The sequence below is a fragment of the Herpailurus yagouaroundi genome, unplaced genomic scaffold (genome assembly GCF_014898765.1).
Source record: "Herpailurus yagouaroundi ecotype Mexico unplaced genomic scaffold, PumYag 67700, whole genome shotgun sequence".
Taxonomy (NCBI): domain Eukaryota; kingdom Metazoa; phylum Chordata; class Mammalia; order Carnivora; family Felidae; genus Herpailurus; species Herpailurus yagouaroundi.
Window position 1 is genome coordinate 1,141,306 of NW_024420499.1, and position 19,551 is coordinate 1,160,856.

Below are 19,551 nucleotides of genomic sequence, written 5' to 3' on the forward strand. Positions count from 1 at the left end.
TGCCATTGAATTTTGTAAGCCGTATTTCCTAGGGAATTACTTTTCTAGATTTGAAAATGGCATTGCATACACTTGTGCAAAATAGGTTAATGATATATCATTTAAAATTTTTCTTCCAGGGGCCCCTGGGTGGCTCAGTCGGTTAAGTGCCGGACTTCGGCTCAGGTCATGATCTCATGGTCCGTGAGTTCGAGCCCCGCGTCGGGCTCTGTGCTGACAGCTGGGAGCCTGGAGCCTGCTTTGGATTCTGTGTCTCCCTCTCTCTCTGCCCCTCCCCTGCACATGCTCTGTCTCTCTCTGTCTCAAAAATAAATAAAACATTAAAAAAAATTTACAAAATATTTTCTGCCAATGAACCTTTTTTGTTATGTATGATTTCTATGGTTTTCTATTTTCTAATATGATTTTATTCTTTAATTTTTTTTTTTGGTTTTATAAAATACTTTCTGGGATTTTTTTTTGGGTTGAGTAGTTTATTTTGATTTTTCAATTTTGTTAATATAGTCATTTAATTCCATAATTTTCCACTGCTAACTCCTTTTACTGTATTCCATTGCTTTTATTTACAAGAAATTCTCCAATTTTTGTTTTATATTTCTGCTTTGACCTAAATGTTGTCCACCAACATGCTTTTAAACAAATTTCCAGAAAATGTACTAATTTCTAGTTTTATCACACTGTAGTCAGAGAAATCTGTCGGTACCATTTCCGTTTTCTGAAATTATTGAGATTTTTCACAACAACCAAATATGCAGTCGGTTTTCAGAAATGTTTTATAAACACTTAGGAAAAAAGATATTCTTTGCATTCCAGGGTACCAGGAAAATATTTACTTATACAATATTGATGATTTCATTGTGAATTGTAGACTTAGTATTATAAAGTGTTTCTTGTAACGCTTTTTAGTCTGAATTCTACCTGTCTTTGTCTGAGTTTCAACCATCCTCCTTTTCTCTTTTTTCTTGTCATGCCGTAGCGAGATAGACTTTCCTTTTAGGCTTTGGGGGCTTAGTGTGGGCCAGGATAGCCTTTCTAGCTTCAAGGCCCTAGGACTTCCTTTCTATTTTATTGTCAAGTAATAAAAATATGCCCTCTTGCTGCGTGCACATCTTCCATACTGTATATTGTCTGCACCTCTTGTCTTTTTCCTCATTATTATCTGAATTTTCTCTCTCCTTGCTCCCAGTGTTTTGACTCTAACACTTTTGTGTTCTACTTTCAACAGTTTCTCTTTATTTATTGATTTTATTTTTTTAATGTTTATTTATTTTTGAGAGAGAGAAAAAGAGAGAGAGAGAGATAGAAAGAGAGAGAGGAGGAGGGGCCGAGAGAGAGAGATGGAGACAGAGAATCCAAATCAGGCTCTGTGCTGTCCGATGAGGGGCTGGAACTCAGGAACCATGAGATCATGACCTGGGCTGAAGTTGGATGCTCAACTGACTGAGCCCCCAGGAGCCCCCAGCAGTTTCTTTTTAGTAGAGGATTATAGTCTTCTGGAAAAGTTATTCTATGGGGCATTTCCAAACCCTGAGGGCTCAGGACACCCTAGCACCTTTCATGGTTTGTTTATACTCACTGGCAAGTCGGAGCCTACATAGGTCCTTCCCAGTTTGGAATGGAGAAGGCTCCTTTTGAGGGTGAGCATTTTTGGTGATTGATGTGTTTCCCAGCTTCTGGGATTGCCAAATGTCCCCTTTATTGTTTCCCACACAGTTTCTTGCTCCCTTACAACTGTGATTCCGTGGGTCTTTCTGTTCTAAATTATCTGGTTCCACTCACTCATATTCTGGGCTTTGACATCACGCCTTACCTCCTGGATTTGGTGTCCATGGGTTTTTTGTTGTTGCGAGTTTATCTGAGCTTATTGTGTGTGTGTACGTGTGTGCGTGTGCGCGCGTGCGTGTGCATGTGGAAATGTAGGTAGAGGCAAGAATCCTACTGCCACCAGACTCACTGCCACTGCCTTTGAGATGGCCTGCCTGGTGATGAGATGTATGATAATTTTGGATTGCGAATTCAGGATCAGTGTAAGTTTGTGGGAATCCTGGGAAGCCTGTGCTGGATTCTGAAAGACATTTGCCTTTACTACCAACCAAGGATTAGGTTACGTTAATTTCTCAGTTCATGTTTTCGTGGGCCATGTAACTACTATACATTAAAACCAGAAGACTAGGTGTAGATATAGTCAGACCTGCTGATAAGACCTTACTCTTAGGAAGCTCTTATCTACTCAGAGGCATGCCTATTTTTCTTGTTATTTTCCTTTACTATTGGGGAGATTTTTCTCTAATCTACTCTTTCATGGAGTATTGGGTTATTTAAGGTTTTTTGGGGTAAGGAAGTTCTGTTACAATTCTCTCCCTCGTATTAGCCCAAGGATGTGTCGCCTATGCTCAGGTGATAGATTATTAAATACAAGCCTCTTAGCTAAGGAGAGGGGCCAGAGCTCTGGCGTGCTGATCTTCAAGGTATCATTTTCTTTTCTGGCTCTTCCTTCGGTTTGAATCCCTGCGAACTTTCCTTTCTTTCCTACGAGCTCAGCCATGTATTGATTTGAAAAGATATTGATTACATTTTATCCGTCACTTCTGCATTTTTGAGATTGTTGGGGCTTAGACAATTATGACCTCCTTATTTTCCTTATTTCAGTTGCCAGTCTTTTTCAAACTCCATTTCAATCTTACAAACCAATGCGTGATTTTTAATAAATCACTGCTGTAATCATGTCTTTTTCAAAATTTAATTAGATGCCTATTGCCTACAGATGCTTTCATCTGATATTCAAAATTATCTATTGGCTTGTCCTAACCCCCACCCTTTGCTCCCTGGTCTCTCTACTTCCTTTATGTTCTTTGTGATCCAGCCAAATGAAATTGCTTGCAGTCTCTTAAGGTATTTATATCCATTTATTCCAATGTGATTTTGTTCATACTGCTTTCTTCCCCTGAAATGCCCATTCCTATATTCTTTTTTTTTTTCAACGTTTATTTATTTTTGGGACAGAGAGAGACAGAGCATGAACGGGGGAGGGGCAGAGAGAGAGGGAGACACAGGATCGGAAACAAGCTCCAGGCTCCGAGCCATCAGCCCAGAGCCCGACGCGGGGCTCGAACTCATGGACCGCGAGATCGTGACCTGGCTGAAGTCGGACGCTTAACCGACTGCGCCACCCAGGTGCCCCTCCCATTCCTATATTCTTATGAGAATTCCTGTGTTTCTAAATCCCTTTGGAAGTGTCACGGTGATATGTTGGATCAGAAGGATTGGAGTGAAACATACATGAGTTCATTTTTCCATCTCTGTGGCTTCCTAGGCCGGTGGTCTCATCTATAATTTTCTTTTCTGTGGAATAAAGAAAATATTCCTCTAGTTATTTGAAGGAATTGCTGGGAAAGTGAAGTGAAGAAACATATGTAAATGTATTCTGTAAACTTCAAATTGGTGTAAAATTACAAGTATTAGTTTGCTTTTGCTTGCCCTTGTTCATTCTTTGAGGCCAAGTTCAAATGCCACGTCCTTCCTTAAACCTTCCCCGAGTCCTTTCTAGTCCAGCCAGGACTTTATCAGTACTTGCTACATGTTACTTTGTGTCATTAATTGTCCCCAGCTCTTATATCCCCAGTTAGAATGTGGGTTTTCCAAGGACAAGGGCCAAGTCTGACTCCCTTCACACAATTCCTTGAATATTGTAGGTGCTCAATAAATATTATTTCAAATATTGAGTTCTTAAATACAGCAAGTTAGGGTAGGTATAAAATGCAGTGGCAACGGACTTTTTATTAAGTCCCTCCTTTTTATTTTTATTTTTTTAAGATTATGTATTTTGAGAGGGAGACAGAGAGAACGAGCCGGGGAGGGGCAGAGAGAGAGGGAGAGAGGGAATCCCAAGCAGGCTCTGTGCTGACAGCAGGGAGCCAGACGTGGGGCTCGAACTCACGAATCACGAGATCATGACCTGCACCAAAACCAGGAGTCAGACGCTCACCCGATTGAGCCACTCAGGCGAAGTCAGTCTTTTTTATACTAAAATCATCTACAGGTATCGACTCCTTTGTTAAAAAATAATCTCAGTTTCTGTATTTTTTTTGAAGTAGCCTTTGTGATAAGGTCTTCTTCAGGTCCTTTGGTAGATACAGTACACTGATTTAGTCAATATCTGTTTCATCTGCATCCTTTGAATGGCAGCTGCTGGAAGTTTAGCACCAAAAGTTACATTTCTAAAACGCTTTGTCGCTAAGGTTTCAGTTTTCCACCAGTGAGAGCAATTTACCCAACACTTAACACTCGTAACTGTATTACGTGTCAGGAGAGACACCAGCAGAAGAAACATTTCTTTTGATGACATCGATCTGGCAAAAGCATGGTGTGGTTCTGCCTCTAATAGGTCTGTCAGTGGTGCTCTGATTTCCAAATCATAGCTCAAGTAGTACGACACTTTTGTGCCGCGCTTTTTACAATGGCTTCTTAATTTCCCTGATTGCTGATTGTGGTATAGATAGCTCCTATGGAGAGACCATTCTGTGTGGTTCGTGGTCACCCAGCCCTCGTCACAATTTTGTAAGCACAAAAGTTCCTGTAGGAAAAACCTCGTTCTCTTCAAAGTAGCGAGAGTGATGTGTTTCACAGGTGGATACTTGCCATCACCCTTTTCGAAGTTCTATGTGATTCATTATGGCACAACATCCGAGCATCCTAATTTCAGTATTTTATTAAGAATTGCGCTTTCCTCTTATTTCATGTGCCCTGAACCAGTTTTCTAAATGCAGTCGTATTATTTAGCCAGAGTGGCTTCAACAGGGTAGCGTGAGAACTTGTACATGTAAATCTCTATTTTACTTGAGCTTTGTTGCCTTGCTTAATCGTGACTGTTTTAATATTGTTAACATAATAAAAGCATCTTGGAGAGGATCAGAAGAAAACTGAACACAGTTACAAAAATACGAAAAAAATAGGGGCGCCTGGGTGGCTCAGTCGGTTGAGCGTCGGAATCTTCATTTTGGCTCACGTCATGACCTCATGGTTCATGGTTCGAGCCCTGCATCGGGGTCTGCCCTGACAGTACAGAGCCTACTTGGGTTTCTCTCTCTCTCTCTCTCTCTCTCTCTCTCTCTCTCTCTTTCTCTCTCTGTCTCTCTGCTTTTCTCTCTTTCTCTGGCTCACTCTCTCAAAATTAAAAAAAAAAACACCTAAAAAATGTAACTAACAAACAATGAAGGAGATAGATAGGGAGACAAAAATAAAGAGCTTGATTATTATCATCATTTCAGTGTGGCTAGCCCGTCAAGTGGCCTTCCACTTTTTTCACACATCAGTCCTTTTAAACGTTGGAGAAGCGTTTTTGCAACAGGAAGCCCCCCTAAGCTATTTGTCTGCCGCTCGGGTCGTTTACGTCAATGATCAGAATGTCAGTCTGTGCGCAAAATTGTTTTTGAACATCTGATGTTTTGCACATGCGACTTCATGCTCAATTAGGCCTGCAACAGTGTGTACAAAATCCCGTTGTAAATTGCACTCAACTGCTCAAATAGCTCTTTTGAAAACTATTTCCATTTATTTTCATGTAAGAAATGCATTTACAGGACAAGGGGAATATGCATCGATTTTCTCTGAGGGGAGGACCAAACAATGCAAGTGTGCAGGGTCGGCAGAACAGAACTTAACGAGTTAAATTCTTTTTCAAGAGAGCTTACTCTGTATGCCTCTACAAGAGCCTTAATAATCAGAGGCAAATAAACTCACTCAAAATCCTTGGCAAAAAGAATGCCACAATAGCTCAGAATGGATTGATGAAATGTTTGAAAGCCTTTTATTAGAATTCTGCAAATTGGGAACACTTCTGTGAGCCAACCTTCCAAAGAACAGCAGCGTTGGGCTAGGGCTGCGGATACTCGCAAAGAGACGCCTTTTGATAATTTGGCGGCCTTCTAGTAGCTTTGCCTATTTTACCTTTGATCTGTGTTTAGCTAAAAAGGAAAGCTAACTACACAGGAATTTGACGAACCTGCGTAAAAACTTCAGCGTCTGCCACTTATGTGGATGGCTCTGGGTAGGTTACTTATGTACTCAGAGCTTCAGTTGCCCCGACCGTATAATGAGAATAATGAAAGCTCTTATTTCCCTGCTTTGTTTTGTGGATTAAATGAGGGCAAATGTCTATAAAAAGCCCCCAGCACACTGGTGGGCATTGTAGTGAAAGCTAATTAATGTGGGCTTTTTCCCCCTCCCATCTTCAAAAAAGCAAATGGACATCACCTTCAGTCTGTGATATGTGATTAGCCAAAAGTCTTTGGGGGTGCTGATTGGAGATATTTATTGTATGATGCAAATTTGTATGATGAAGTATCTTTAATCATAATCAGGTAGTTGATTTGAACCCTTGAGCAAAGGAAGCTAATCACCAGAAAGATATGTGCCATATACAAACCTCAGTGCATGAGGTGGAACTTTCAAGGAATGTCATTGCTTTCACCTATTTTCTAACGAAGGCAAAGAATCTCTGCGAATGTCAATCTATCAGCTGTTGCGGCACCGAATAATTCTCAATCCTAAAATTCATTTAATGACCATAAAATTTTAATAAGACAGGTGCAGAAGTATGTGCAGGAGTGCTTTCCCTTAAGTCACTTTTTTGGTTCGCTTTCTCTTCCAATATTTCTAGCTCAGGTGCTAAGAAATATTTATTAAAGACCGTCCACGGTTTCCAATCACCTCCATAGGTGTTGCAAATTATACTTTCAGCTGTAATAAAGGAGAGATTTGGCCGCAAATCACTCCTCGGAAACATATTTTTATGGTTTCTAAACTAATTAAGTCAGACAGCCGCATCATCTGCACAGATCCAGAGAGGAGGGAGATGCTTCTTCAAAGACAAACTTACCATATCAGAGTGGCTTGAAAACCAACTCAAATCTTACTATGACCTTATGTGGAACCAACAAAACACATCTTCTGGGTTGGCCACAATGGAGGCTACAGCCCTGGATCCTGTTGAATCATCAATTCGTTTTGAGATCCTCGGACAGTCAGCTAAGTTCTTTGTGCCTCGGTTTTCTTATTTTACACGTATGGGAGATTAGGGACAGAGCTATGTCCTGTCCTCGGAATAAAGTTTTATTGGAACATAGCCACACTTATTTGTTTACATATTGTCTGTGACGTCTGCATTGACACTACTTCTCAGAAAGAAAGATTAAGGAAGTAATTGTACTGGGGCGCCTGGGTGGCTTAGTCAGTTAAGCATCTGACTTCGGCTTAGGTCATGATGTCACAGTTTGTGGGTTCGAGCCCTGAGTCGGGATCTGCTCTGACAGCTCAGAGCCTGGAGCCTGCTGAGGATTCTGTGTTTACCTCTCTCTCTCTCTCTCTCTCTCTCTCTCTGCCCCTCCCGGGCTTGTGCTCTCTCTCTCAAAAATAAATAGATAAACAGTAAAAAAGAAAGAAAATAATTGTATTATTCGCCCCAATTGGTTCTGCCTTCCTGAGTCCACACCATCTACAGTGTAACTTCATAGTTCCTTGCGCCTTGACTCTGGGCTCAGGCGTGTGACTTACTTTAACCAATTGGATATTACTATATGTGACACAGAAGCTCAACATTGGCATATGACTTGATGCTTACTCTTTTCTATCATTCTCATCCCAGGAGAACTTGCTGGGGCTAGACTTTTGGAGAAGGGGTAGGCAAACTCTTTCTATAAAGGTATAGACTATAAATATTTTACTATAAATATTATATAAATACAAATATAAATATCTGCTACAGCTCCATCACACCGCTGTGGTGCAAAAGCAGTCATATATAGCATATAAACTAACTGGCAGGTCTGTGTTCCGATAAAACGTCACTTACAAAAACGGTGGTGGGCTGAATTTGGCCTGTTAATCTTTTTTTTGATGTTTATTTATTTTTGAGAGAGAAAGAGAGAGAGAGAGAGACAGAGCGTGAGCAGGGGAGGGGCAGAGAGCGAGGGAGACACAGAATCGGAAGCAGGCTCCAGGCTCCGAGCCGTCAGCCCAGAGCCCGACGCGGGGCTCGAACTCCCGGACCGCGAGATCAGGACCCGAGCTGAAGTCGGACGCTTAACTGAGCCACCCGGACGCCGCTGGCCTGTTCATCTTCATATTGGAGAAAAAGAGACATGTGGAACGCTGTGCACCTGAGCTGAGACAGTAGACCGGCCAATTAACTCACAGACATATAAGCAAACGCACACGATGTGTCAGAACTGCCTGGTTCAAGCTCAGATGCATAAACAGTATATCCTTATTGTTGTTTGCCACTGGGCTCTTGAGGTTGCTTCTTTCACAGCAAAAGCCAACTTATTCAGTGACTGGTCTTCTAAAACTCCTGTGTAAGCAGTCTGACCAAATTCACACACACACACACACACACACACACACACACACACACGAGCTAAATAGTATTTATAGATATCTTGTGTCTACACTAGTAAGAGCAGCTGCAATTTACACATTACCTACTACTGTGGGGGAAGCCATGTGCCAAACTCCATACGTAATCAATAATCCTTGAACCTTTCCTGCAATATAATTTTTTAAAGTATCTTTTAAATAAACAAAGTGTTTTCAGGGGCGCCTGGGTGGCGCAGTCGGTTAAGCGTCCGACTTCAGCCAGGTCACGATCTCGCGGTCCGTGAGTTCGAGCCCCGCGTCGGGCTCTGGGCTGATGGCTCAGAGCCTGGAGCCTGTTTCCGATTCTATGTCTCCCTCTCTCTCTGCCCCTCCCCCGTTCATGCTCTGTCTCTCTCTGTCCCAAAAATAAATAAAAAACGTTGAAAAAAATTAAAAAAAAATAAATAAACAAAGTGTTTTCAAACATCGTGGTGGAAAAAATACCATGAAAACACACCAATTAAAACACTTCCTCCTTTCCAGGCTAATAGTAAGTAAAAACCGAGTAGGGATCCAGGATTCTGCCCTTAATAGAAGAGCTTGATCAATCTGCACCCAAATCTGAGCTTGTCTTCTACTGTAAAATGATAGGTCAATTTCAATTTGGATGTGATAGTTCAGTACATTTGCTCTGTTATATTTTATAAATATATGCTAAGGATGCTATTTTCGTATCTACAACTTGTATAGCTGTGCATTTTATCTTTCAGCCAAGCATCAACAAATCAGCTTTTTCTCAGTAGGCCTGGCTATCCTGACCTTAGGAAACAAAATTAAATCAACAAAAACACTGCTGCACTGATCAAGGAGAACAAACAAATGAAGGAGTAATTAACTCTTAAGTCCTTGATTGGAGTAAAATTTAAATAATAAAAGTAACCGCCGTCTAAGAATTCAGCAAATAATATTAAGTTTTCAAAGCCAGCATTATAACTTTTTTTCTTTATTTGGTCTCCGAACTTGAATTCAGTTTCTTTTTTTTTTTTTTCTGATTTATTTTTATTTTTCTTATTTGAAAGAAAGAGAGTGTGAATGAGGGAGATGGGGCAGAGGTAAAGAGAGAGAGAATTCCAAGCAGGCTCTATGCTCAGCACAGAGCCAGATGTGGGGCTTGATCCCAGGACTCTGGGATCATGACCTGAGCTGAAATTGAGTCAGATGCTCCAGCAAGTGAACCACCCAGGCGCCCCAGAACTCAGTTTCTTCTTCAAAGGATTTGTTCAAAGGATTTCGCTAGATTCTAATTTGATTCTACAATTCAGTTATTTGGCCTGGAGCAAATCACTTAACCTCTCTGAGTCAGAATCATCCTAATCTGTAAAATAGAATAATAGTACCTACTTTTTAAGAATTGCTATGAACATTAAAATGCTGAGGGATGCGGGGCTCCTGGGTGGCTCAGTTGGTGAAGCGCCCGATGTCGGCTCAGGTCATGATCTCATGGTTCATGGGTTTCAGCCCTGCGTCAGGCTCTGTGCAGACAGCTCAGAGCCTGGAGCCTGCTTTGGATTCTGTGTCTCCCTCTCTCTCTGCCCCTCCCCCACTCATGCTCTATCTCTCTCTCTCTCTCTCAAAGATAAATAAACATTAAAAAGATTTTTTTTAAAGCTGAGGGATGCAAAGTCCTAACGAGTCAGTGCCTAATAAAAATTGCTCATTAGTTTGTTGAATCTGATTCCATTGCTGAAAACAATGGTAGTCAGTGTAGCTGTTTAATCTTTATTTACATACCATTCAAAAGTACTTCAAGTGAAACAATAATTGAATATATGATTCAGCGAATGATACATGAGAATGATTGTGCGTTTGATTATATTCCCTTGTGGAGAGGATATGAAAAGTCAAGGGGCTATGTTTCTGTTTACACAGGGCATTGACTCCAGTCATAAACTCCTCAACTTATTTTGGTGTCAATAAAACGTGTTTTTGGAGGACAAATGAAAGCTTATGTTGGTATTCATTTGACCTGTCTTCTGAACAGTAAATTATTACTATTATTAATATATTTATTTATTTTGAGAGAGAGAGAGCACGCATGTGTGAGCAGGAGAGGGGCAGACAGAGAGAAAGAGAGAGAGAGAGAGAGAGAGAGAGAGAATCCCAAGCAGGCTCCGCCCTGTCAGCATAGAGCCCAACGGGGTGTTTGATCCCAGTAACTGTGAGATCATCACCTGATTGGAAATCAAGAGTTGGCACTTAACCAGCTGAGTCACCCAGGCACCCCATGAACAATAAATTATGATATATCATACGGCAGCTGGTTAAAGTTTCTAAGAAATAATTATAGCAACGTAATAATATGTAAGACAAATCTTATAAATTTCAGATACGCAAAATAGGTGAAAGAAATTTTATATTTAAGACACTAAGCCAGTTTGTTACTATTTGTTACCTAATGACCACATCATAAAGAGGCATAGGGAAGTGTTCTGAAAAAAAATCTGGAACATTTTGAGCAGCAAATAGGAGTATAGTCCACCACGTACTAGCTAAATGATCTTGGCAAGTTTTTAAATCCTTAGGTTTCTGATTTCTATAAAAGGACAATCAATCACTCTTTATTCATTCATTTAGCAAATATCAATTGGGTACCACTGTTTAATACAGACTGTAAAGAAAAGGACGAAATTGACAAGGTATCTGTACATAACTATATGTATCTACCCAACTATCGCATACCTTCCTCGCAAAGCTTTTAACACAGTGCCTGGTACTTTGTTCAAGAAACACTTCTATTCTTGTTAAACTATGGGCCACTAATCGAAAGTTGTTGAAACCTCCAGCACCAGCTTTATGTAAAGAGATTGAAATGGTCTGTTCTCATTAAGTATGTAATAAAGTATTCCCTCCCCAACCAGTGCTGGGGACCTCGGAATCATTTATTTTCAGCACATAAAAGTGTCCACCCAAGAAGGAAGTTGTACTGCATATATTTTTCTGCTACTTATCCAAAGATAGCAACCCCCAAAGCATTTGAATCAGCCACGTCCTTACCACGTACTTTGTAGAGGAGCTTCAATATGGCGCCACTGAAGGGTTTTAGAAGGGGGGTAGCATGATGTAACTTTCCTGTCTTATCTTTTCTCTTCCTATCCCAACAGTTTTACTTTTAAATGTGTTAAGCCTTTTTGCAGAACCATTTTTTCGCTGTTATCAGTTCCACTGTCAACCACAAAATGAACCTTTCCTCCTTTGTCTTCTACTCTTCCCGTGCACATTTGGTTCTGAAAGCTACCAGACATAAATTACTTCTGATAAACATCAGCAATTATTGAATCCTATGGCTACCGATAAACACTGTTTTTCTTAGCTCTAAAAACAGATTGATCTCTTTATTGCCTTTCACACCATGTACCAGAGCATTAAAGGATGTATCCAAGGTGCAAAAGGCTTTTTAAGAAAAGCATGCTCGTTAAGCGTCCGACTTCAGCTCAGGTAACCATCTCGCGGTCCGTGGGTTCGAGCCCGCTTCGGGCTCTGGGCTGATGGCTCAGAGCCTGGAGCCTGCTTCCGATTCTGTGTCTCCCTCTCTCTCTGCCCCTCCCCCGTTCATGCTCTGTCTCTCTCTGTCTCAAAAATAAATAAACGTTAAAAAATAAAAATAAAAAAAAGAAAAGCACGCTCATGCAGAATTAAATGAGAGTTCAGAAATGAACATTTTAATATACAATTTTCTTGAATGCTGCCCAGTTCCTTTTCATCTATTGCTTTCTAAACTGAATCGACTGTTTTATGTGACTCTCTGTAACAGCAAAAAAATGTGTATGAGTTCTGTACTTTCTATCTCAACCTTTCTCTTCTAGTTTTTGTTCCTTCTTGAAATTGAAGAATACTAACTTGCTCGCTATTATGACCCAGTGATTGCTTATTTCCCATGATGCTCTTCTCTGTGTTGATTGGGCGCCATTCTTCCTCTGTATCACTCTAAAGCCATCTCCTCTGTTCTCCCAATGGCAGAAATCAACTCACAAATATTTGTATTCATTCTTTGCTGAGGGTTAAGGTTTTCATCTGTGACTTCAAGATGAGTCAGTAAGAGACGAGCTAGGTGCATGACACTTGCTATATTTTCCACCCAATAAGATTTTCTTTTTTTTTTTTTTTTTAATTTTTATTTAAAAAAAAATGTTTTTTAACGTTTATTTATTTTTGAGACAGAGACAGACAGAGCATGAACGGGGGAGGGTCAGAGAGAGGGAGACACAGAATCTGAAACAGGCTCCAGGCTCTGAGCTGTCAGCACAGAGCCCAACGCGGGGCTGGAACTCACGGACTGCGAGATCATGACCTGAGCTGAAGTCGGAGGCTCAACCGACTGAGCCTGAGCCACCCGGGTGCCCCCCTCTCCCCAATCAGATTTTCTTATCATCATTTTTCAGATCATTTCTTAAATACCTTTGATTCGTGCACATTCGGTTTGGTGTTGTTTTGTTCATTTTATATAGTTTTGTTAACTCAGAGTGAATGAAGGCGTGTGGCAACTTGACGAGGAATAATAACAGAGAAAGAGGTTGGTATCCATACATGTGCAGGATGTAGGGGATTGCCACTGACACAAGCATATTCAATGATTTAACAGTTGTAATGGTGAGAAGAGCACCCAGCCCAATTCTGGAGTCATAGGATGGGATACATGGAGTGAGGAATTTTCATAGATTCCCCCCCTTGTTTTTTTTTTTTTTTTTTTTTTTTTTTTTGCAATATCCTTCTGGAACATTTCGCCCCCAGTGAGACACACTCTCCTTCCCTTTATCCTCTCCTCTTAAATATTTACTGAGTTACCGAACTAAGATGCTCTTGGAAAGAAGGTAGTGATGCCTGACAATGCGTAACTGTTTGAGTTGTCTCTGATAATGCGTCTACGTCAAACAATTGCTTCAATGTGTTCATGCACAAGGGTTGAATAAAGGGACAAATTTAGGCTTAGTGGCAAAGATAGATAAGTTGTATCTGGGGTCAAAACAGACTTTCAGGTGCCTTGCAATTTCTAGCGTGTGTTGTGCAGAAATAGGTGGATTTTCTGCGCCCTGTTTATCGGGAAAAAATGGACAAGTCGGACTTATTCACATAAGTCAAATAAGATGGTAAAGATGAAAATCATCGATAAGGCAGGGAGGCTACAAAGCTTTCAAAATAGGTAAGAAAGAAAAAGTATAGGAGTCATCAGGGACATAAGTAAATCTCCGGTTAGCTATAGTCATTTTCTAGTGTTTAGTCAAGAGAAAGACCATTAAAGTTTACAATGGAAAAGCATCAGTTCTTTTTGGTGAAAAGCTAATCACCATTTTTTCAGTTCACACATTAATAACTTTCCTGTGTATGTTTAAGTTTTAATCAATCTGCCCGATATTGACGTTAAATGCGTATTTTAAATGTACATAGTTAATGCAGATTTTAATTTCATTCTACCCGGTGGATTCACTAAAGCTCTAGAAAAATGGAATAAAAAGTAGATCAACATCACAAAAGAACTAGCCCTCCAAGTATGGTCTGGAAGTTTGACTTTGTAAATAGGGGAATGGAGTATTTTATACTCAAAAGTTATATTAAGCAAAATATATGATAATACATAAAAGGAATTCATTCAAGGAATTCCCATTTGTAACTCTTATCTTCCCCTAATTAAGGGGTGCACAGCTAAGTTTTCTAAAAAAATTTAATGATCTATGGGGTATCTGGGTGGCTCGGTCAGTTAAGTGCCTGACTTTGTGGCTCAGGTCATGATCTCGTGGTTCGTGGGTTCGAGCCCCACATCCGGCTCTGTGCTGCCAGCTCAGAGCCTGGAGCCTGCTTTGCATTCTGTGTCTCCCTCTCTCTCTGCTCCTCCCCTGTTTGCACTCTGTCTCTCTCTCTCAAAAATAAATAAACATTTAAAAAAAGTTTTAATGATCTGGTAAATGAACTTCAGGATAACTGGGCCAACTTTCACTGCAGATATATCAAGACTGAAATGTAAAAAGTACTGTTTTCAAGATTCTGTTCAAAATGCAATGAAGCATTGTATGTTAAATGTGATCTAGTTCTGTCTCTTCTGTTTCTCAATAAGGTCTGATAGAAAAAAGGTTCTTTGGGGCACTTGGGTGTCTCAGCTGGTTGGGCGTCTGACTCTTGATTTCTGCTCAGGTCAGGATCCAAGAGTCTGGGATTGAGCCCTATGTGGGGCTCCGCACTGACTGTGGAGCCTGCGTAGGATTCTTTCTTTCTGTCTCTCTCTCTCAAATAAAAAAAAAGAAATAAAGAGAGAAGGTTCCTGGGGGATGGCCAAGCAGTAGAAAAAGGTAAGTGAAGGTATTAAATAGAAAGCAAGAAGAGGGTAACAAGAAAATTAAAAAGAGAAGAGGAATGGAAAAATGAGAGGGAAAGATATAGAAAAAAAAGATAGTCCTCCTCATCATGAAGCTGATCTCCCAGGACTTCAACGTGCTGGGGACTCTTCCTTTCTCTTGCTGGACCAAACAGCTTGTTTACCTGTAGGTTTTTTTCTGAAGCTTACCCTGCCTCGATATCGGCTAGTCCCAATTCCCATGTTCGCCTCATGGTGACCTGACTGCACAGCCTTGGACCTGCCCTTCAGGGCCCATGATGTCTTCTATTCCGGCTACTTGGAAACTCCTGGTATTTCCTTTGAAAAAGGGACTCGGTGAACATTCTCGTTTTCCAAAGAGCAGAGATCTTTAAAAACTTGACAAGGCCCATCACCCTTTAGGGCGATCAGCATATAAACTAAAACCTCTGTCCTCGTTGTGTTACGATCTTACCAATCTTTCCACAGAGGAAGAAATGAAAATCAACTTTGAAAGTGTCTGGAAATAAAAGAAGATCTGCTTCTGAGCTGCTGCTGAAAGAGAATGAAATAACAAGTATCTTAACATTAAAATTGAGAACGTTTGGCATTATTTAAAACAAGTCTCCTACAGTGTAGATCTATAGAAATATGTGACAGGATTTGAAACAGCTTAGCAGGGACTAATACACTTGTATTAAACTCTTTAAGCAGGATTTTTTTTTTTTTTGTTTTGCAAATCAGCTTAATTGCCATAGGAAAGAAGCAAAAATAAATAAATAAATAAATAAAACCCACAGCTTGTATATTACAGTATTCAATTCACGTGGTCACCTAAGGACACCATTTGTGTAATCGCTCTGCTCTCTAAGAAACTAGAATATTTCCGCTAAATTTACCATGAATTCCACAAAGCGATGCGGCCGATTTTTCCTGCAGAGATGATCTGTCTTATGAAAAACGTAAGGGATGGCCATCGTTAGGAAATCTGGTGCTGAGTCTCACCCATACTTGTCTCATAAATAAGGTCTCATTGATAGAATCTGTTGTAATTGGGAAGGAAATCTGTACTATTTCTTATTACGGGCAAATATTTTAGTAAGTCCTAATGAGAGTACAGTGAATAAATTATTTATACATGTGGGAGTAGTTCAGGGTTGTTGGATTTGTCAGTAGAAATATAGGAGGACCAGTGAAATTTCTTTTTTTTTTTTTTAATGTTTATTTGTTGGTGGGGGTGGGGGGCAGACAGAGGGAGAGAGAGAATCCCAAGCAGTCTCCACACTGTCAGTTCAGAGCCCGATGCGGGGCTCGACCTCATAAACCCTGAGATCCTGACCTGAGCCAAAATCAAGAGTCGGACGCTTAACCAACTGAGCCACCCAGGTGCCCCAGACCAGTTAAATTTCAATTTCAGAATAAACAAATAAAATTTCAAGATCTATCCCAAACATTGCATAGGATATACTTATACTATATATTTTTACTTTTTATCTGAAATTCAAACTACCGAGAACGCAAATTTTATCTGGGAACCCTATGTAGGTCCTTCCAAAGGCTGAAAACTATTCTTTTTTTTTAATCTACACGTGTATTTTTTCAGTTAAGTCTGACTGTTTCATTCATGAGCTTCTTTGCTCTTTATGCTTCTGTATGTGATTCTTTTCTTTCTGATTTTTTTTTTTCTGAAATAAGAATTCTCTGGACCCAATGGTAGAAATTGGGACTATGCTAGAATATGCACGGTTTGGGGTTCCTTCCCTATATATTGATTTTAAAACATTTAGCAAATGGGGAAAGAATGAAAATATTTGTGTTTTTAGTTGGACCCAAATTGTATTAAATTTAATATATGTACATACACACACACATATATATATACATTATACAGATATATGCATATGTGGGTGTGTGTATCTTATTATATAGCTTATATACATATCAGTGGTGGTTTCTACTACAGTGTTTGCTTAAGGACTAAGGTGATCTTAAGTGAATCGTTTGTTTTCTTATTTTCTTATTTTGCAACGTTAGATCCTTTCCTATTTCTTTCCTCTGCGATGATGTTTTTTTGTGATTATTATGCAGTGAACTTCTGAATTTCCATGTTAATTTTACAGGGATTGCTAAAATAGTTTTACATGTTTGTACATGGATGCTTAACTGAGTATCAATCAGCTGAAATATTTGGGGGGATTCCTTCCTGAAATAATGAAGTGTAGGAGAGGAAGGGAGGAAGTTAACAGTAAGGAGAGGTCCATTTGGTGGTACTTAGGTTTTGCGATGGCAAAATTGCCTACATGAATTTCTATTCCTGCAATAAAAGTATATATATTATACCCCAGAAATTTAGCGTATTTGTAAAGTTTTGTCTATATAGCTTGTCTAATGAATGTCTCAGTATTGGTTTAGGAAGAAAGTATTTAATATCTATGAGTCTGTTTATAGTATGCTACAAAGTTTTGATTGAATTCCTTCCTCTTGAGATAAAATTGTATATGGAGGATTAAGCAAAGTAATTACAAATGTTAGTTTATGGAAACTATTTTAACAATCCTATAATTTTAGCTTTGAATATTTTCCCTAGTGAATTAGAGAATTCCCTTAAAAACTAAGAGACAAATATCATGACATTAATGGTAGATACAGACACCAATTATCTTTCTGGAAGGCCATTAGGACTGTAATTCTTCCTATTAAAACCAGAATCACTTGCTTATCGAATGTTCCTTTTAAAGACTGTAGAGTCCAGCGTAAACACTTTGATTTTTCAAGTTGGAAAATGGGGCCTTGACATTGAGAATTTTGTGTCTTCGACAAGAAATTTACATTATATTTATTGCGCACCTCACCCTTCTTACTGAGATCAAGCTCTGTCTCTTAAGTACATGCTCCCCAGATTGCTGCAAGGCTTTGCTTCATTTCCAGAGTTCTGCAAAAGTTGCTTTTACCATTTTTGGATTGTGAAGAAAGAGTTTTCAGAGGTCCTTAGGCGGCCATTTTCAGTGACATCACTCCCAACGCCTTTCTTAATTATAGATCGTTAATCTGCTAGACAAAGGGCTCAAAACCTTGTCTGCTGTGGCGAGGGGAAGTGTGGAAAGAATCAAACTGGCTTCCTAGAGCACGAAACAATTCCTGGCCCAGGGTCCTGTAGCAGTCCTGTTAGATCCCACCTACACCTGGGTGAGGGGCAGGAGATTATCAAAGAAAAGGTAGAGTTTGGCCTCTTGCCATTGTGATGAGAAGCAGGAATGCGGAGAAAGCGTCACCACTGAGGCCCAGGCAGACAACATCTGCTTGAAACTGAGGCTAGATCAGGACAACAGACATTCTGTTGGTAGGGAGTGGAAAAGACCAGAAGAGTGGACCACTCTCTGTCAGGTGTGCAGGCAAAGTTGAAATAGGGTTGAGAACGAATAGAAAAAAATGCTAAGGACAGATTAACAGCAGCCTGTGTACATTGCAGAAAACAATCGCAGCAAAACCCAAACACGGATAAAGTCCTAAATGGATACTTTCAACCTCCTACGCTTAACAGCCTGAGGAAGGAAAAGAAGCCTCTTTTTAGGCAAAAATCACAATGATTTCAGTCCTTAATGTTCTACGCGTAATATCAGGTATTAAATTTAAAAAAATTAAACTGCACAAAAAGGCAAGGGAAAAAAATCATAAATAAGAGGCAAATCAATCAACGTAGACACAGGGAAGATATAAATACTGGAACTTTGGGGTCAGAACATTAAAGTAACTATCGTTCACACGTTAAAGGATATAGTAGGAAAGGTGAACAATTTCATGAACAGATGGAGAATTTTAGCAGAGAGGTTAAACTTGAAGAAAAAGTGCCAAATGGAAATCTTAGACATAAAAAAAGACAATATCAGTAAAGAAGAATGTCTTCAGTAGGCTCATCAGTAGGCTGGACATAACTATGAAAAGATTTAAAAAAATTTTTTTTAACATTAATTTTTGAAAGGCAGAGAGAAACAGAGTGCAAGCAGGGGAGGGGCAGAGAGAGAGGGAGACACAGAATCCAAAACAGGCTCCAGACTCTGAGCCCGATGTGGGGCTTGAACCCACAAACATGAGATCATGACCTGAGTGAAGTCAGACGCTTAACCGACTGAGTCACCCAGGCACCCTGCCATGGAAAGAATGTTTAAACTTGAGGATACTTCCATGGAAATTACCCAAACTGAAACATAAAGAAGAAAAGGAATAATAATAATAATAATAAACCAACAGAACAGAGCACCTGAGCCATGGGATGATTATCAAATGTTTTAACATAAAAGGAAGAGAGAAGGAACATTGCAGAAAAAATATGTAAAGAAATGGTGATTAATAACTGCCCCCAAATAATAAATGACATCAAACCACAGATCTAAAAATCTCAGGGAACCCCACACAAGATAAATAGCAACAAAATCTCACATTTTTTTTTCAACGTTTATTTATTTTGGGGACAGAGAGAGACACAGCATGAACGGGGGAGGGGCAGAGAGAGAGGGAGACACAGAATCGGAAACAGGCTCCAGGCTCTGAGCCATCAGCCCAGAGCCTGACGCGGGGCTCGAACTCCCGGACCGCGAGATCGTGGCTGAAGTCGGACGCTTAACCGCAGAGTGGGGGCTCCTGGGTGGCTCAGTGTGTGTGTGTGTGTATCACATATATCACATGTCTATATTTATATCTATATCTATGTCTATATCTCACATCTTTATCCATTCATCTATTGATGGACAAACATGGGCCGCTTCCATAATTTGGCTATTGTAAATACTATTGCAATAAACAGAAGAGTACATATATCCCTTCAAATCAGTGTTTTTGTATTCTTTGTATAAATATCC

The 19,551-nt window shown here is 39.9% G+C and overlaps 1 pseudogene; it reads right to left on the minus strand.

Moving 5' to 3' along the window:
• Nucleotides 1-14,938, minus strand: part of LOC121025725 (tigger transposable element-derived protein 1-like) — a 32,740-nt pseudogene extending 17,802 nt beyond the window's left edge.
• Between the last annotated feature and the right edge of the window lie 4,613 nt (nt 14,939-19,551).